Source organism: Trematomus bernacchii, unplaced genomic scaffold, assembly GCF_902827165.1.
Source record: "Trematomus bernacchii unplaced genomic scaffold, fTreBer1.1, whole genome shotgun sequence".
Taxonomy (NCBI): Eukaryota; Metazoa; Chordata; class Actinopteri; order Perciformes; family Nototheniidae; genus Trematomus; species Trematomus bernacchii.
In genome coordinates this window covers 131,795-148,782 of record NW_022987683.1, presented here as the reverse complement: position 1 = coordinate 148,782, position 16,988 = coordinate 131,795, and the positions used below count along the sequence as shown (strand labels likewise).

The window sequence follows — 16,988 nt, the reverse complement described above, 5'->3', positions numbered from 1 at the left end:
CCGGAGAATAAGAGAAGGACTTTGTGTCTACTGTGCTCACTCCGGTCATTTCGTGGACACATGCCCCCAGCGCCCAAAAGAGGGTGCTCGCCAGTAAAGGTGGGGATACTGGTGAGCAAGGCTGTTTCTTCCTCAACCCCCCAGACCCGCAAGCCACTTGAAGCCACACTGTTGTTAAACCAACAGTCTCTCTCTCTGCCTGTCCTACTGGACTCTGGGGCTGATGAGAGCTTTTTGGATGCCCAACTGGTTGCCTCAGCCGGCATCTCAACTCAACCTCTGACAGCTCCTCTCAATGCTCGAGGTCTGAATGGGAAGCTCCTGGCACACGTTACCCATGTCACCGAACCCCTACATCTCGTCCTGTCCGGTAATCACCATGAAATGATTCAGTTCCACGTCATGTCCTCCCCTCACACACCCCTAGTTCTGGGCCAGCCATGGTTAAGACTGCATAACCCCCACATAGACTGGTCGGAGAATCAAGTAAGGAGTTGGAGTACCTTTTGTCACTCTTCATGCCTGCGGTCTGCAATTCCCCCAGCAGAGGTCGGTATTCCCCCAGTTCAGCAGGAGCCACTCAACTTGTCCGCTGTCCCTCCGGTTTATCATAGCCTGGGAGAGGTTTTCAGCAAGCAGCGAGCCCTTTTTCTGCCCCCTCATCGCCCTTACGACTGCACAATAGATCTTCTTCCTGGGGCATCTCTCCCATCCAGTCGCCTGTTTAACTTGTCCCGAACTGAGCGTGAGGCCATGGAGACATACATCAAAGACTCACTCGCTGCTGGCATCATAAGACCCTCTTCTTCCCCCGTCGGAGCAGGCTTCTTCTTTGTATCCAAGAAAGACCGCTCCCTGCGCCCCTGCATTGACTACCGGGGCCTTAACAACATCACCATCAAGAACAAGTATCCACTGCCCCTCATCAATTCAGCCTTCGAACCCCTACAGAAGGCCACCATTTTCTCGAAACTCGACCTCAGGAATGCTTACCACCTGGTCCGCATACGTCAAGGAGACGAGTGGAAGACCGCATTCAACACCCCACTAGGCCATTTCGAGTATCTAGTGATGCCCTTTGGACTCACTAATGCCCCAGCTGTCTTCCAGGCTCTTGTGAACGATGTCCTCCGTGACTTCCTGAACCGTTCAGTATTTGTGTATCTGGATGATATTCTGATATTCTCACAGACCATGGAGGAACACACCCAACATGTGCAGCAGGTTCTACAAAGGCTCCTCGAGAACAAGCTGTTTGTCAAAGTAGAGAAATGCAAATTTCACGTGGATTCAGTGGACTTCCTGGGCTACATCATTGAGCAAGGTCAGGTGAGAACAGACCCAGAGAAGGTACAAGCAGTGGCACGATGGCCCAAACCTTCCACCAGGAAGCAGCTCCAACGTTTTTTGGGCTTTGCAAATTTCTATCGCCGGTTCATCAGAGACTACAGTCGTGTTGCCGGTCCTCTCAACCAACTCACCTCCCCAGCAATCCCCTTCTCATGGACTACTCAGGCTGAGGCTGCCTTCTCTGAGCTGAAGAGACGTTTCACCTCGGCTCCTATTCTTATGAATCCTGACCCATCTCTTCAGTTTATTGTTGAGGTTGATGCATCCAACACCGGTGTGGGGGCTGTTCTATCACAACGCTCAGTCTCCGATCAAAAGCTTCACCCTTGTGCTTTTTTTTCCCGACGACTGACAACCTCTGAGCGCAACTATGATGTTGGCAACAGGGAGCTGCTTGCTGTAAAGCTTGCGCTGGAAGAATGGAGGCACTGGCTGGAAGGCTGTGAACATCCATTCATTGTGTGGACAGACCACAGGAACCTGGTCTACATACAAACTGCCAAACGACTAAACTCCCGTCAGGCACGCTGGGCATTGTTTTTTGGCAGGTTCAACTTCACCCTTACCTACCGACCTGGTTCTAAAAACCTTAAACCTGACGCATTGTCCCGGCAGTTTGCAGTGGATCAGGACCCCATAGTTCCTGACACCATAATCCCTGCTACCAGAGTGGTGGGCGCTGTGACATGGGAGATTGAGAACTCAGTGAGGAATGCACAGAGAGACCAGCCAGATCCAGGAAATGGTCCAGATAACCGTTTGTTTGTACCTGACTCTGTCTGCTCACAGGTTCTCCTATGGACCCATGCTTCCCGCTTTGCCTGCCACCCGGGTGTGAATCGGACCCTGTCCCTCCTGAGACGACACTTCTGGTGGCCTTCCATGGAAGCGGACTCTCGAGCCTTTGTGCTGGCCTGCACTGTCTGCGCCCGTAGCAAGTCTTCACACCAGGCTCCTATCGGTCTACTCCAGCCTCTCCCAGTCCCTAGTCGTCCCTGGAGTCACATCGGCCTAGACTTTGTTACCGGCCTCCCGGTTTCACAGGGTAACTCAACCATTCTCACTATTGTCGATCGCTTTTCCAAAGCGGTTCATTTTGTGCCTCTTCCTAAACTCCCCACAGCCTCTGGAACTGCTGACCTCCTAGTCAATCATGTGGTCCGGCTTCATGGCATTCCAACAGACATTGTTTCCGACCGAGGGCCACAGTTCATATCTCAGGTATGGAAAGCATTCTGTCGAGCACTTGGAGCATCTGTCAGTCTCTCCTCAGGCTATCATCCGCAGACTAACGGGCAGGCCGAAAGAGCCAATCAGGACCTTGGAGCTGCACTTCGCTGTGTCACCTCCCGGAATCCCACCTCCTGGAGTTTACATCTGCCCTGGATTGAATACGCTCATAACTCACTGTCTAGTGCTGCCACCGGTATGTCCCCATTTGAATGTTCTCTTGGATATCAACCCCCTTTGTTCCCAGCCCAAGAGGACGAGATCGCAGTTCCCTCTGTCCAAGCCCATCTCCGTCGTTGTCGGAGGATCTGGAAGGATGCCCGCTCTGCCCTTCTCCGCTCCGCTGAACGCAATCGGCATATTGCAAACCGCTACCGGACCGCAGCTCCCCAGTTCCAACCAGGTCAGAAAGTTTGGCTTTCATCTAAAAATATTTCTTTACAAGCTGAGTCTAAGAAGTTGAAACCACGCTTCATTGGTCCCTATGTGATCGAGCGCATAATCAATCCATCTGCTGTTAGACTCAAGCTGCCTCCCTCCATGAGAATTCACCCTACCTTTCATGTGTCCCAGTTGAAACCAGTGTTTTCCAGCCCTTTGTGCCCTCCAGCCATCTCCCCTCCACCCACCCTTGTTATTGATGACCACCCGGCCTACACGGTCCGGCGGCTGTTGGACATTCGCCGCCGGGGCCGTGGGTACCAGTATCTGGTCGATTGGGAGGGTTATGGTCCTGAGGAGAGGAGCTGGGTGTCCCGCAAGCTCATTCTAGGTCCCTCTCTCATTCGGGACTTTCACAGAGACCACCCAGACAAGCCTGGTGGTTCGCCTGGAGGCTCCCGTTGAGGGGGGGGTACTGTCACGGCCCAAACTGTGTCCCTGTGTGTCCCTGTGTGTCCCTGTTTGTTCCCCTGTGTGTGTGTGGAGGGGGTGTGGTTTCCCTTGCAGGCAGCAGCCTGATTGCACTCACCTGGCCGACCGGCTCAGCTGTCCCTCATCAATCCAATCAAGACACAGCATATCTACTCCAGTCTCCCAGCAACTCACCGCCAGATTGTTTTCTACACCAGTGGTATTGCATCCTCCTGGCTGCTCATTTCAGTTATCCTGTCTGCGTGTTATTCTGTACTTTTTGTAATTAGTTTCTCCTTGTACTTCCAGTACGATCCCTCAGCCATCGGCCACCAGAGCTTCCAGCCAACCTGCCTGCTTCTTCCTTCACCATACCTGCCTGCCCTGTTCTCAGTCCAGCCTGAACTGCCTACCTCCACTCCGGACCTCCATAGTCTCCAAACCCGCCTGAGTCTCAGAACAATAAACCTTTTAAACATCTCCAGTCATTGCCTGCGCCTGGGTCCTGTTTAAAACATAATCCTAACAGATTCAGTGTGTCACCTGAATGTGTACTTTCCTCAAGATTATCAAGATCTAAGTTATCATCCAAGTCTGATTCATGTGAAGGTGTACATTTTACATTCCTAGCTGTCACATTAACCATCATTAGTTTCTTCAGAAAATACCATGGAAGATCTGAATTACACTTAGCAGGTTCATCAGTAATGGTCTTCTTGTCAATCCTCAGAAGTGTGCTTAGGGATAACTTCTCTTCAATGTGGTGATCCAACCCCAGTTCCTCCAAAAGGCTCTCTAGGTGTTTCTCTGTAGAAAATGAAAACAACAAATATTAAAGCCTAAATTGATTATTAAACATTCATGAGCATGGATCAACATTTATTATAACAATGTTATTTTCTTATAGTTTATAAGGTACACATTGCTTAACCTGTTACGCACCATCCGCCCGGTACCGGGCGGATAAACGCGTCATTTGCAGGAAACAACGTCTAAGGAATCTTAATATTTAATAAACTATGAATGTTTTATATCCATGTAACGGGAAGAAACTCAGCTAACTGATCTTTTTAATTTTTTTTTCCAAAAAAAAACCACAATGCTAACACTCAGCCTCTGAATTATCCACGAGCGAAAAATGTAACCTAAAACGGCACTTAAACTCACAATAACTCCCTTATTACTTATCCTAGATGCACAGCAAACCACTCGTTTTGGGTGTCCTGGAGACACAGAATCGTTTGGTGCCCACCTCAACACTCAGTGATAAACATTTGCGACGCTATAACATGTGGAGCTAGGTAGCTAGAAACGCTAACATGGCTTACCTTGGTCAAAACTGGTCTTCAATGGCATTAAAACGATAAAAAAACGATGCTGCAGCTAATCCATAGGTTAATCGAATGTATCTGTGTCCTCTTTGAAATTATTTCTGATAATCCATAAGCAATAAAACTGCTTTTTTGTTTCCAAATGTCAGAGCGAGAGATCGGTGCACTCTGCTGCACATTTACATGCGCGCAGCCCCCACCTTTTCTCTTCACAATGAGTGTGTGTGTGGGCCTCCCCCTTCGATTCTATTGGCTCTAACGGTCAGAAAGAGGTGTCAACCATCCAAATCGACGAAGGGGGGCCAGAGATATGGAAAAAAAAACATTTTCACCCAAATCACCTCAGAGGTGGGGTGGTTTTGGCTAAACCTCTCTAAAAAGGTCAAATGTCACTTGTTTTGCATCAATCTTGATACAAGGTACTTATTATATGTTGTACTTTGGATTCCTAAAGCTTTTAGTCTACTAACCCATCATCCAAGGGTAGTTTTCACTATCTGTAAAAAAAATTCTTTGGACGGACACTATAATTTACAGTTTTTTACTATGTAAAATCTGAATTTTCTTTAAAATAAAAAACATCTATATTGATTCTGACACTTCTACATCCAACTCACAGATGTAACCTTGCTTTGATAAAAGAAATTATTCATATAATCCTTTTAGAAGTTAACTTGTAGTCATTTGTTTTGGGCATGTCATTTTCGAGCCTGAAACATGAAAAACAGGCTTGGTGCTTAACAGGTTAACCTACAACAATGATGGGAAGTCAATTATTAAACAGCTTGTCTAATAGATGGATCCAGATCCTTCAACAACACTAGAATCAAATGAAGAGATATACAAATCTAATTGGCAGATTGCAATGGAATTGTTAGTGAAAGGACTTGAAAGAAGAGATTGAGACGTAATTACAATCAAATTACAGCAGGTTTATAAAAATGCAATACACTGTGTTTGACATTGGCATTGATAGGTGAACATTGAAAGAAACTATCTTTCATGTCTGTCATGATCAATCATATCAAAAAGATATATATAATGCATGGTTTAAGCCAGGGGTCTGCAACATGCGGCTCTTTAAGCCCTCTACTCTGGCTCCCTTGAGCTTAGACAAAAATAAGAAGGAAATTAAATACAAATATTTGTAGGACTATTTATATTTTGTAGCATGGTTGAAAATGTTTTGTATCTTGTATTTTGAGGTGATACTGTGACCCATAAATAAAAAAAAAACGTTTTTTAAACGGTCAATTCAAATATGAGTCATATCCTGCTACGGTCCGGCGCCAGCGCCTTTTCTTGCAGACGAATAACCTGACCCCCGGCTCGATGAGCGAACTATGGATAAATCAAAGAAAAGAAAAGTATCGGAGGAACACATGGGTTTAATTCTGCGTGGTTAGAGTTATATGCTTTCACAGCAAATGATGCTGGCTTACCGGTATGTGTCACTTGTTAGACGCTTTTATCCAAAGCGATTTACATACTCAATACTGTGGACAATCCCCACAGGAGCAATTTAGGGTGAAGTGTCTTGCCCAGGGACACAACGACATGCTGACTGCAGTGGGATTCGAACTTGCTATCCTCTGATTCGAAGATCAGCGCACTAATTCACTGAGCCACAGCCTCCCTGATATGTAGAGAGAAGTTGTCAAAGGTGCTGCAGCCTTTGACAACATTGACATTGACATTGGAGGAAAAACCCGGAAGAGGAAGACAGCTGACGATCTTCAGTCATAATTCAATCAGTTAACTCTTTTTAGGGTGCAGCTATATGTTTTATTTATTTCAAAGTGGGCCCATTTTAATTATATTCATTTTCTTCAATGTGCAGAGGACTCCCCAAGTGCTGTGTTTAATTTATTTTAAAGTAGGCCTGTGTTTTTTTTTTTTAAATTCTCCTTATAAGAGTTCTTTGTTTATTATTAGAGGTAAACCGTTTACTATAATGTAATACATAATAAATGCAAAAAATATATATATAACAATATAAACAACTTTATAAGCTATCAATTATGTTTTGCGGCTCCAGACAAAACAAATTGGTGGAAAAGGGGGCAAAATTGCTCTTTTGGTCCAAAAGGTTGCAGACCCCTGGTTTAAGCAAACACCGACCTGAAAAGGAAAAAATATACACTTGTTTGCAATTGTACTGTGCAATAGTCATTTTTATGTAAAAGCACATTTTTTTATAAATGTCCCAGCATTTAATTGTTATAAGGTCTCAATACTTTAATATATATATATATATATATATATATAAAATACAATCTTTGTTTGCCATTTATTGGTTGCCTTTTTTACCTGCTATGACACTTTTGCTGTAACACTGTACATTTCCCCGCAGTGGGACTAATAAAGGAATTCTGATTTTGATTCTGATAAGTACGCATACATAAAATGTGTGAGCCAGATTAGCAGTAAGGGTCATATGTGCTATGCTGGCAGTAATATATCTATAACAGCTTCATTAACATGAAGAAAGGCTGTTGCTGAGAAAGTTGCTCTCAGAACTCACTACTGCTTCACAACAGATACATTCGCTTGAAAAACAAGAAGCTAACCTTGATCAAATAGCAAAGAAAGAGTGACTCGATTTAAGTAATGCAGCGCCAAATCAAAATGACTGAACTGCTGCCAAAGGAGCAACGCTTAAGATTACATCCATCCAGAGAAATACCCATCTTTAAAAAATATAAATTAGAGTACCTTCCATGTATTGGGATGTTGGCCAAACTAAAGACTTGGTGAGAAGGTTTCAATAAATGAATTCTAAAAAGGACTAGAAAGCCAAGAGATTGCTCGAAGAGAACTATGGACATGAACTCTTTTGCAGCAGCTTGTTTGGAGAAAGGTCCAATTGGAATGCCATTAACAGTGAAGATAGAAAAGCACTGCTCACTTAAACTATTTGTCTTTAAGGATGTTGTAACTCAATGGAAGATATTGATACCTTCCTTTAAACTCAGGGAAAAGTGGAGAACTGCAAATTCATAGATTCAAACAAAATGAAAAATTCGATGTTTCCAGTTGTGGTTGTTTTCATCTAAAGACATGATACTGATGACTATAAAGAAAGTAGTTTTGCGACAGTAAGTGCAGGTGCATACATAGAACTGCAAAAGAGCAAAACATCTCAGATTTACCAAGAGACAGATTTACGCCAGAGCTGCCACCATACATGTATGTCAGAGTTATGGACAGCTTGATGATGAAAGCCCTTCAACAGTTATGTGCGTGTAAACAAATTATCAACAGCCGACACACATAACTACAGTGCCAAATGTTCCAAATGACTTTGAACCTCTATCACCCGACCACTTGCTCAAGGTCAAACCAATGCTGCCCCCAGGTTAAATCCATCGGCAATATACACAGCCAAAACACCATTGGCAGCAAGTGCAATGCATAACGGAGTTCTAGACCAGATGAATCTACGACTTTTGCAAGAAAGACCGGAATGGAATTGCATTCAAAGAAACTATATACCTGGACATATGTGTATTGATCATAAACTCAAATGCACCTCATGGATCCTGGTTAATGGCAAAAGCTCTGGAGACACCACCTAGATCAAGAGGTCGGATTATTTTTATGACAGACTTTGTTTCTTGCAAAAGGTCCCAATTTATCTAAAACTTTTGCAAGAAATTGTCTGATTATTTCTACGACAGAAACAAACCTGCTGGAAAGACCAGTGAGCAAAGTTATCTCTCTGGTGCCAGTCTCAAAATAAGGCAAAATAACTGATCAACCCTCTGTCACAACTAGAATATAGATTTCAAAGGCTGAACCTTTTATATCTGGCTCCTTTTTGTTACAATAGCCACGTTCACACCGCAGTACTTTTCCCACTTTAGTTCCGATATAGTTCCGAAATGTCGCGTTCACACCAAAAAGAGCAGAAACTAAAATGAGTTCATGAGAACCTTTTTTACCCCCTTTTCCGTCCCTGCTAGAGAGCAGGTACTTTCGTGGGAGAAAAAGGTTCCTATGTCTCATTGGCTGGGCGGGTTGCAAACCACGCCCCGTAAAACTCCCAAAAGGTTTTGTGAAGCCGCCATTTTATTATCCTCGCATTAGCATTATTAGCATTAGCATTAGCCCAGCGCACAAACGCAGAAAGACAAACTTATGGCAACACAAAAGAAAACATGGGAGCGGTGGAGATGAGGAGGTGTCGGCGTTCTGGCGATTTACTCGGAAGGCTTCAGTAGAAGCTGCTGGGAGTCCCAGCAGCTTCTACTGAAGCCAGTCCCCAACTCCGGTGACTTCCGGCCGGGGACTTCGGGTGGCAGTATACGCCGTGAAGTTGTTTGCGGCCTGCCAGTAAACCCAAGGCAGAAGAAGAAGAAGTGAAGTCAGCGGCTTCATTTGCCTAATCCTCCCCCAGGGACTTATTCCGGTGTGAACGCGATCTGTACTTAGTTCATGAGAACTAAAGAGTTCTCATGAACCTTTGTGGGAAAAGTACTGCGGTGTGAATGCGCCTAATAAGTGCCGCTATGTAGGCCAGAATTTTGTTTGGTTCAAAATTTCAAAATAATATTGTCTATTTATAGAAAATAAAAGACTACAATTACCCAACACCAGCTTATTGAGAAACACAGATATGGGCTTATGTGGCAGAGTTCTCAACCGCTCAATTATTTAACGTTATCATTTAACAGAAAGACAAATAAATCTTAGTTTGCGCATCATTTTTTTTTAGTTTTGCCTCTTTAGTTTTTATCGTAAACAATGCAATAATGATTATATTTGACTTACCTTTGTGTGTTGTGATGTCTGTGTTTGCTTCCCCTGTCAAGAGTTCGGATCGCTCAGTGATGATACTATACCTATATAATCTGTGGAGTCTCAGCTTTAATCGGATATATTGTATGTGCAGTTACGATAAGTAATAAGGGTATCTTTATCTTGAGTTCTGTGCCGCAGTGCGTTAGAATTGTTTCGCTCAGGGGTAATTTAGAAGCTTCTTATGAGACTTGTGTTTTGTTTTGGTAAAAATGGTTCGTATCTTCAGTTAGCTGAGATTCTTCCCATTAATCTGGTGCTACACATTAATAGTTTCATAAATGTTAAGAAGCCCTGAGAGACACAGTCTCGAAAAAAAAAACGTTGTCAGTCTCACACTCTGAAGGGTCTTTGTCAGATTATTTAACGTTATCATTTAACAGAAAGACAAATAAATCTTAGTTTGCGCATCATTTTATTTGAGTTTTGCCTCTTAAGTTTTTATCGTAAACAATGCAATAATGATTATATTTGACTTACCTTTGGGGGCAGATGGTACAGTTGGCTTGCTAGATGTTCCATCAGCTTTCTCTTGGACAGTTTCAACCTCACTGCAACGCTTATCATTGTTACTCTCCACTTCACCAGCAGCTGGGTCAGAATGCAGAGACTCTGACTCCCTGCTGACCTGATCGACTTTGTTCTGCACAGGAGTGCTGGGCTCTGTGGGAAAGAAACTAAAGGCTTCACTAAAACTTAAAAAATACATGTTCCATCAATTTTTGTCAGCATTTTAAAGTGTGAGGAAGTTCACTTTGCATAGAGAGGGACACTGACAGGCTGTAAAAGAGGGACGGACTGTCCCGTCTCGAGCAGTCCAAGTTTGGATTTGTTGTTGGACATGTGAAAGAAATTATATTCTTTTTAAAACAATAACTGAAAGTTCATTGTTGTATTCTTCACAAAGCTTCTAACAGACATATCAGGCAAACAGACTCACATTTACACTCAGATTAACAGAATATTTCATTTCTGCTTTGACTATATTTTGTGAAGCTACAATCTGAATGAAGCAGTTTTATTAAGACAATGTTTCTTTTAGTGTCTTGATGATGTTGAACTGAAGCTTGTTCTGTGGTTGTGAGAAGCAGAACACAAAGTATTGACTTGTTGAGATGTTGATCAGTTGCTGGTTGCACTCAACTGAGATCGTCCTCCTCCCTGTCAATTAAGAACGTCACACTGTTAGAGCAGCATCCGCATCGCTCTCCTCTGTCATCATCCTTCTGGATCTTTCTGCTGTGTTTTTCATGGTAACCCGCAACTATTGGAGTCTCAGACTGTGTATTATAAAAAAAACGTTGGGGGGCCCCCCTATATTTTAACATTCTCACAGAGAACTTTGACCTCTGGGTCAGCAAGCACCCTACAAAGACTTAAGGAGGTCACTAATGGACAACTGGCCAATCTATGGTCCAGGCTAGTTTGTGCAATCTAAAGCAGTGGTTCTCAAATGGCGGTACGCGGACCCCTAGGGGTACGTTGGAGTACTGTGAGATGTATTTTATGTTAATGAAAAAAAGAAAAAAAAGTAATGCATTTATACAAACTACTAATAGTAGATTAACTACTTTATTCAAAAGTTTACAGTAATACTGGATAATAAAATGGGAAAAATAAACGGGGTGCTCTCTTTTCCTCTCTCCTGACAGCCCGTCAGTATCCGTCTCATGCATAGACGGATGCTTCAGCTCGCTGAACCTGTAATAAGTGACCCAACAGTAAAGAATACATATATTTATAACTAGTTTAGCTAGTTCCAGAGTAGATAAACTAGCTAAGTGTGTTAGGTCTAACTCTTAGTGTGTATTACTCCGCTCAACGGTCCATCACAGCGGCGGAGCTGTGATCCGGTAGAGCTGCGTGTTCTCCGTCATCAGCAGCTGATCTCTGATCTCTCTCTCGCGTCCGGTTATACTTCACTCGCGTTTATGTCCAAATCCATCAGATCTAGCTAGTTCTAGTTAATGATATGACTGCCTGCTTATCAAAGGACACCTAAACAATAAGCGTTGCTTGGCAACGGGGTGTGGCCGCAAAGTATAGTGCAGCATTATGCATATGTTTATATGAGGGGTCAAAATCCCATGCTCATAAAATGCTCATATATTTTTTTCTCTTCATTCCCCACGCCCCAACATAAATACATTTACCAATTTTAGGAAAAGTAACAAAGTTTGAGCAGTGTGGGTTTTATATTAATAGAGTTACACATATTTCAAAACGCGAAGTGTAATAACTGCAGTTTGCCTCCCTGTCAGAATGACAAAGATCCTCAGTGAAGCACAAGCCCATGTTTCTCACTAAATTGTAAGTACAACTTATTAAAAAGATCAGTTCAATGCAACTAATGTCGTCTTAGTGTTATTGCATGATGTTAAAATTGGTTTGCCATGAATTTAGTAATGAATTGTAAATATTTGAAATGTAGCATAAGTGTTTCTCAGTTACAAGGTTGTTGTTTTAATAAATCAGACACTGATTGTGCAGCGCTGTACTGTACCTCTTTATATTGGCATTTTTTCCCTAACAAATAGTTTTTGCGCTGATCAGGGGGTACTTGGCTGAATTTCTTTTTCAAAGGGGGTACATTATTGAAAAGTTTGAGAACCACTGATCTAAAGGGCCCGTGTCCCATGGTCAGGAGGATCTCTAGCTTCACCAAGGACTCATACAGGGGACAAAGGAATAACTTGAAATGCCAGATAGCTTTAACTACACAAAACTGGGCAATCAGCTTTCTGTCTTCTGCAAGGAGATCTTTCTTGTATTCAAGGAACAATTCTGCATTGATGTCATCTGCAATTGTCTTGGCAGTCTTACACTCTGAAGGGTCATTGTCAGAGACAGTTTTTGTTTCTTGCAAAAGGTTCTAATGTACCTACCACTTTTGCAAGAAATAGTCTGATTATTTGTATGACAGAAACAAACATGCTGGAAAGACCAGTTAGCAAAGTTATCTCTCTGGTGCCAGTCTCAGAGTAAGGCCAAAATAACTGAACAACCCTCTGTCACAACTAGAATGTAGATTTCAATTCTATGTTTATTGTTATTAAAGATGCCCATTACGATAGGGGCCACTATGTAGGCCAGTTTTTTGTTTTTGGTCGAAAAGAAAGAAAAACTTAGTTTGATCATCACTTTATTTGAGTTTTGCCTCTTTTGTTTTTATTTGTTTTGACTCTTTATAAGGACTTCATCAACCATGCAATAATGATTATATTTGACTTACCTTTGGGGGCAGATGGTACCGTTAGCTTGCTTAATGGTCCATTGGCTTTCTCTTGCACAGTTTCAACCTCAATGCACCACGTTGCATTGTTACGCTCCACTTCAACAGCAGGTGGGTCCGAATGCAGAGACTCTGACTCCCTGCTGACCTGATGGACTTTGTTCTGCACAGGAGTGCTGGGCTCTGTGGGGGAAAACAGAAAGGTTTCACTAAAACTTAAAAAATTCATGTTCCATCAATGTTTGTCAGCATTTTAAAGTGCTGTTTGACTCCCAAGTAAAGGCCACAAAAAAGCCATATATATGTATCCAAAAGATCCAGAAACAGGTGGCATTGATTACATTTTCAGATTTACCTGTGCAGACAGATAGCGAGGTTGCTTCTCTTTGATTTCCATTGTCTGAAATCCTTGTGAATCTGATGGTACACTCAGTCCTGTGAATCAGTGCCTTAACCGTGACAGTTTTGGCGTTATCAACAGTCAAACTGCCGCTGTTTGTTTCACAGGAGTAATCTAACTGTAGTCTAAACCCAGGTACTTCCCCTGGTGGAGGAACATCTGTCATTAGAGAAGAAAAGTACATCTCAGTATCTTTACATATCGCTGCGCATATATTTATAACATTAAATCAGTTATTGACGGTCACACTTACGGTCGGACTGTGGTGATGCTGGAGTGTTCTTTCCTTCCTCACAGCCCGGGTCAGGAGAGGGATCTGTTTCTTCATTATGTTCCTTGGTAATTGAGAACATTACAGTATGTTTACATTCTATTTTGAACGAGTCATACTATATTAACAATAGCTTATGTGACATGTATTTGTACTTTTATTGTCATTTAATGGTTTACCTCCTTATCAGTGTACTCCATTTTTGATACACCCTCAGCAATCCCACACTGTCCAGATTATCCAAACAGCATCCCACTAAAGGTAATAGGAAATAACCAGAGATGTAAGAAGTACTCAGATCTTTTACTTAAGTAAAAGCACCATTACTACAGTGTAAAAATCCTCTGTAACAAGTAAAAGTCCTTTATTCAAAATGTTACCCTAGTACATTTACAAAAGTAATGACATCAAAAGATACTTCAAGTACAAAACGTGAAAGTAATCATTGTGCAGTAAGGCCCATTTTCAATTAATGTCAATGTTGCACTTGGTAGAGGTTGGGTTCATTTTGTATATCTTGATATATACTGCTGGGTGCCTATCATATAATAAGACATGATGGTTTATTAGTTTGAGGCAGCAGTGGCTCAGTCTGTAGGGACTTGGTCTTGGAACCGAAGGGTCACCGGTTCACGTCCCGATCAGACCAAAAAGAAAAGAAGATGGAGTGAGATGGTAGCTGGAGAGGTGCTAGTTCACCTCCAAGGCCACTGCCGAGGTGCCCTTGAGCAAGGCACCTAACCTCGAAACTGCTCCCTTGGTGCTGGGTACCTGGCAGCCTCTCTGCTTAGGGATTATTAAAGTGTATCTTCTTCTTCTTTATGTTTTATTCTGCATTATTATTCAACATCTGCAGAGCAGCTAGTAACTAAAACTGTGAAATACATATTGTTGAGTAACAAGTTAAAAATTGCCTCCAAAATGAAGTGAAGTAAAGTATATAGTAGCACAAAGTGAAATACTCAAGTGAAGTACAGGTACCTCAAATACATACTTGAGTACAGTACTTGAAAACCATTCAACACAACACCTGAACACCAAAGATCAAACAGCCATGTGAACTCTGCAGCCTGAGAGATTAAAATGTAGACCACATTTAAAGACCAATCTAATCAGCCCACTACAGGAGCCACAAAGACAGATTTAATATGAGGAGTTATGCTTCAGTTTGAGACCATGTGAGGCCATCATTTAAAAAGTATTTCAGGTCTTAAAAGATTGGAACCAATGAAAAACAAAGAAATGCTTTCCTACCTTTTATAGATGAACCATGGTAACACTTCAATCTGTTCTTTTATCCAGAACTTTTAACTACAGTGTATAGTAGTATAAAGCTCTGCAAGTACACAGCCCTGCCCTTCTCTGCCAATGCAAGTGTCTTTTAGAGGTGTCTCCTTTTATACTGCCTTGGGAAGTTCCTTTGCATTTTATTTCCTTGAAAAAGAAACGTATTGCTTGGTATCCTCCCTTTCTGAATAGTTATTTTCAGTCAACCCGCTCTTCGTCATGATTGTGAAAACAGCTTCTCTCTGAAAACAATAAGAGAGCTTTAATCTCAAAATGCAAAGGTTTATTGTCATAACATCATAACAAACTACGATGTAATTATGTAATGTATGAAAAACTTAGATCGCAGGTTCCTCAACAGTGGAATTTTTAAAATATACTAAAATGTGTATAAAAAACAACAATCAAAATAAATATCGTGCAAGCTCAGGTGTATAGTCTTTTGGCCTGTGGGATGAAACTGTCCCTTAGTCTGGTGGTTTTAGTCCTGATGATGCTGCGGTACCGCCTGCCAGACGGCAGCAGACAGAACAGTTTGTGGCTGGGGTGATGGGGGTCTTTGATAATCCTGTGGCCTTTTTTGACTCTTATAGACTGTACTGCTATTAATATCCCACAAAGATAAAATACCATGTGTCTTAGTACTAGTCTGCTTTCGTTTTTGTTGTGTGCAGACTTTATTGTTGGGTATATCTTACAAAGCCAACCAAACGCCTTTCACCCATTATCAGGTATCTGTTATAAGGAATTGACAGCAGTATTAAAATGGGTTTCTGAGAATGATTATGTTAACAAATACATATTAACATCAGATGTTCAACAGAGCAAGGAAATTGTTGTCTCCTTCATTACAAAACAATTGGCTTGCACAACACCATCTTACCTAGTTTTTTTAAGTGTGCAAATGAAAAAATTGAATTGCAATGTCATTTTCTGTAAAGGTCTTGAAAGAAGTGGAAAGAAACTCTATTTTGCTTCTGAAAAAAGCAAGTAAATTAACATGATCCTAATTCTGTGACATGGCATTATTAACAGGTGAACATTTAAGGAAACTGAAAAAGGGTGTTGTCATGATCATAACTTGCTTACTCACGGTCCCGCTCCCCACGTGAAAAACAGGGTAATGTAATGAAAATGGCTCCAGGCCCCACAAGATACGCTGTCAGCCATGTCTAAGACCTGAAGTCAGCATTGAGCTCTTCATAACACCATCAATAGAGGGTTGATAGACAATAAACTTGACATTATGAATTTAAAGGTGAGGACCTCACCTTTAAATACATAATGTCAAGTTTATTGTGAGGTGCATGCATGCGGACAGTTAGGAGTTGGGTGGGAACCACTTACAAGCCCACATTGGGTTGTTCATTTTCGCAGGAGTGCAGAAATCCAGTGTTGTAGTCAAGTCACCAATTCACGAGTCCAAGTCACTCTCGAGTCACCACTCTTCGAGTCCGAGTCCAAGTCCGAGTCACCAAGGGAGAGTCGTAGTCGAGTCCGAGTCCAAGTCCGAGTCACCCAAGGAGTGTCCGAGTCGAGTCCGAGTCCGAGTCATCATTACCTGTGTTCGAGTCCGAGTCCAAGTCCGAGTCACCTAAGAAGAGTCCGAGTCACCTAAGAAGAGTCCAAGTCAAGTCCGAGTCACAAGTCTTCATGTATTAATCTTCGTGGATATATGTGTTGAAATCTAGCTGCTCCTCTACATTGCTTTTATCCTGTCATGTTATACTAATCTGTTTAATGAACTGCTGTGAAACGAGTTTGGCTACAATTCTTGTAATAGGTGCTATACAAATATAAAGCTTATTACTAATATTAATATTATTATTATTATATATAAATAAACTATGTTTAAAATGAGTTACCTTTTAGAGAAGTGATTATATTTGTATGCCAATATTTTACTATGGTAAAGTTTTCGTTTTGCACTTTTATTTTGATAGTAATAAGATCGGGACTCTTATTTTGAAGGAACTTTTACCGGTTAAATCGGTTTACTGATGAAGATTTAGCCCCAGAAAGCACATGGCTACTTAGCATGCAAAATGACGTCATTCTGTATGTTAAGTAGCCATGTGCTTTCGTGTTATCGGCTGAATCTTTATTTATTGATTAGATCACGTTACTCTGATGATAGTGTTCAAGACAGCCTTTATGTCTGAACTCGATGTTTAGAGTAATGTGTTACGGAGCCTTCTCTTCAATATTGTTTCCACATAGAGCATTTTGCGCTGC

At 41.9% G+C, this 16,988-nt stretch overlaps 1 protein-coding gene and 1 long non-coding RNA gene across 2 annotated transcripts in view; both read right to left on the bottom strand.

The window, feature by feature from the left end:
• LOC117487736 (up-regulator of cell proliferation-like) overlaps window positions 1–10,116 on the bottom strand; it is a gene marked incomplete in the record, with an annotated part of 233,858 nt that extends 223,742 nt beyond the window's left edge. The window contains 1 exon segment of the mRNA XM_034136395.1: window positions 10,044–10,116.
• Window positions 10,117–13,518: 3,402 nt separating this feature from the next.
• LOC117487743 lies at window positions 13,519–14,796 on the bottom strand. Its single transcript, XR_004556433.1, has 3 exons — window positions 14,721–14,796; window positions 13,646–13,721; window positions 13,519–13,530 (listed from the first exon to the last, which is right to left on the bottom strand). It is a non-coding gene; the product is annotated as an uncharacterized LOC117487743 (long non-coding RNA).
• Between the last annotated feature and the right edge of the window lie 2,192 nt (window positions 14,797–16,988).